This window comes from Mus pahari, chromosome 4, assembly GCF_900095145.1.
Source record: "Mus pahari chromosome 4, PAHARI_EIJ_v1.1, whole genome shotgun sequence".
NCBI classification, from domain to species: Eukaryota; Metazoa; Chordata; class Mammalia; order Rodentia; family Muridae; genus Mus; species Mus pahari.
The window spans coordinates 119,903,102-119,905,917 of NC_034593.1; the positions used below are offsets into that span (position 1 = coordinate 119,903,102).

At 40.0% G+C, this 2,816-nt stretch overlaps 1 long non-coding RNA gene across 1 annotated transcript in view; it reads left to right on the forward strand.

Annotated features, from left to right (window-relative positions):
* The first annotated feature begins 490 nt into the window (after positions 1-490).
* LOC110319831 overlaps positions 491-2,816 on the forward strand; it is a 62,938-nt gene continuing 60,612 nt past the window's right edge. Inside the window, exon 1 of the long non-coding RNA XR_002380432.1 lies at positions 491-584. This is a non-coding gene — a long non-coding RNA (uncharacterized LOC110319831). The remainder of the gene's footprint in view (positions 585-2,816) is intronic.

The window sequence follows — 2,816 nt, forward strand, 5'->3', positions numbered from 1 at the left end:
TCCTCTTTTATTTTGGAGACAGAATATTATGAGATATTTAAGCCATTTTAAACAAAACATTTAGGGTATAGAATATGAGTGTCATACCAAAGTTAGTGGATGTAGCAAGGATTTAGGAGGCACCAGGGAAACAATGTAACGTCGTCGTTATTGCTCTATGGCTATGTTAGAATAAGAAGCAGTTGGAAAACTCATTCATCAAGCATCGCTTCATTGAAGCACGTTCCAAAGACATTGAGCAGCATGCTTCTCACTTGCTCCCAAACCACAGCAGGTTTGTACAAATCCAAAGCCTTCTGAGCATCCAGTTAATGGTAATTGAATTAGATGGTGCATATGACTAAGCCACTGAAGAGCTGTGCGTCTTTGAGTAATTCCCTTAGCCTCTCTGGGCCTCTTCGTTGTGGCTGTATTCTGATTTATACAATTATAAATCTTCTTGGAGTTACACAAATCCTGAAAGTCAAAACATGGTCTTTCTTTTCCTCAGGACCAAGAACCCCTTTGTGGTTACGAAGGCTATTTGCCAGACTATACTGTTGTTGCATTTACTAATACATTGCCTAGCCTGACCTTGTGAACAGGTAAGTCCTCAAGGAGTGAACGCTGATATTTGATCCCCGGGATTTACTTCCCTCAGACCTTTCAGAGGATCATCAGGCCTGGCTGGAGCATGTGCGGGAGCTTATCTGGCTTTTGGTTTTCTTCAAAGGCGGGTGTCAAGGTGAACAGATGTTTTGCTGTCATTAGGTGTGCCACATCCATGGGATGAAAAAGTGCTCCCCAAGCAGGGATCCACATCACAGCATTCTCCTGGCTGACTTAGGATCTCAAGGAGCCAAGTCACATTTCTGCGTCTGTTTTGTTTTTTTTTTTTTTTTTTTTTTTTTTTTTTTTTTTTTTTTTTTTTTTTTTTTGCTTTTCGTCAAAAGTGGTTGCAGCAGGGCTTGCGGGAGAGCTCCATCCTTGAAGTAGGAGGATCCAGAATTCATACAAAAAGTCAGATATGGCTGCCTATGGATGTCATCAAAGAGCTAGGGAGGCAGCATCAGGTGGGTTCCCGGGGCTCTCTGGACAGCTAGCCTAATCTACTTGGCAAGTTCTAGGCCAATGAAAGATCCTGTATCAAAACAAAGGTGGAGGGCTCTTGAGATTCCAAGGTTGTCCTCTGGCTTCCATATCATGCATACATTTGCAGCTGTACACATATGCATACACAAAATGACTGCAGTAGATGATTCATTACTAACTTACCTAGTCTGACCACCTCTTAGAGAAAGTTAAAGCCCCATATTTGTGATCAGCCTAAGTATGTGCTCCTCCATTGTGCTGTTTTGTTTTCTCTCTTTACATATTTATTTATATGTGTGTGTTTGATTTTTCTAAGAGAATTAGGAAACTAAACCTGAGCCCCCCTTCCCTCTTTGTTTCCTTTGTTCCTGGAAATGGAGGTAGAAACTATTCTTTCTGTCTCTTTTCTTTTCATCTCTAAAGCCTAGCCACTTTTTTTGAATAAAAGAGCTTTTGATTCTGCTTTTGACTGACTGACCATTGTCTTTCTAGGCTTGTCATGCAATATGAAGAGAATAAAAGGAAACCCATGCAGGATCTGCACACATGCAAGATCTACACACATGAAAGATCTACACATATACAAAATCTTCACACATGCAAGATCTGTACATATGCAAGATCTGAAACGTGCAAAATCTACACATATACAAGTTCTGTACACATGCAAGATATACACACATGAAAGATCTACACATATATAAGATCTTCACACATGCAAGGTCTACATATATACCAGATCTTCACACATGTGAGATCTACACATATACAAGATCTTCATACATACAAGATCTGTACATATGCAAATCTGCAACATGAAAGATCTACACAACGCCGGGCGTGGTGGCACACACCTTTAATCCCAGCACTCGGGAGGCAGAGGCAGGCGGATTTCTGAGTCCAAGGCCAGCCTGGTCTACAGAGTGAGTTCCAGGACAGCCAGGACTATACAGTGAAACCCTGTCTCGAAAAATCAAAAAAAAAAAAAAGATCTACACATATACAAGATCTGTACACATGCAAGATCTTCACACATGCAAGATCTGTACATATGCAATATCTGCAACGTACAAGAGCTATACACATACAAGATCTGCACGCATGCAAGATCTTCACACATGCAAGATCTACACATATACAAGATCTTCACACATGCAAGATCTGTGCATATTCAAGATCTGAAATGTGCAAGATCTATACACATACAAGATCTGCACAATGCAAGATCTGCACATATACAAGATCTGAACACATGTAGATGTACACACATGAAAGAGCTACACATATACAAGATCTTCACACATGCAAGATCTACACATATACAAGATCTTCACACAAGCAAGATCTGTACACATGCAAGATATACACACATGAAAGTTCTACACACATACAAGATCTTCACATATGCAAGATCTGCACTCATGCAAGATATACATGTATACAAGACCTGAACACATGCAAGATATACACACATGAAAGTTCTACACACATACAAGATCTTCACATATGCAAGATCTGCACTCACGCAAGATATACATGCATACAAGACCTGAACACATGCAAGATATACACATATACAAGATCTGCACACATTTAAGATCTATACATATGCATGATCTGTAACGTGTAAGATCTACACCTATACAACATCTTCACACATGCAAGATCTACACTTACATTCTTTAGTTTACATGAGTTCCTGAGAGACCTCCTGAGGTCTCTCTTCTCTCTTCTCTTCTCTTCTC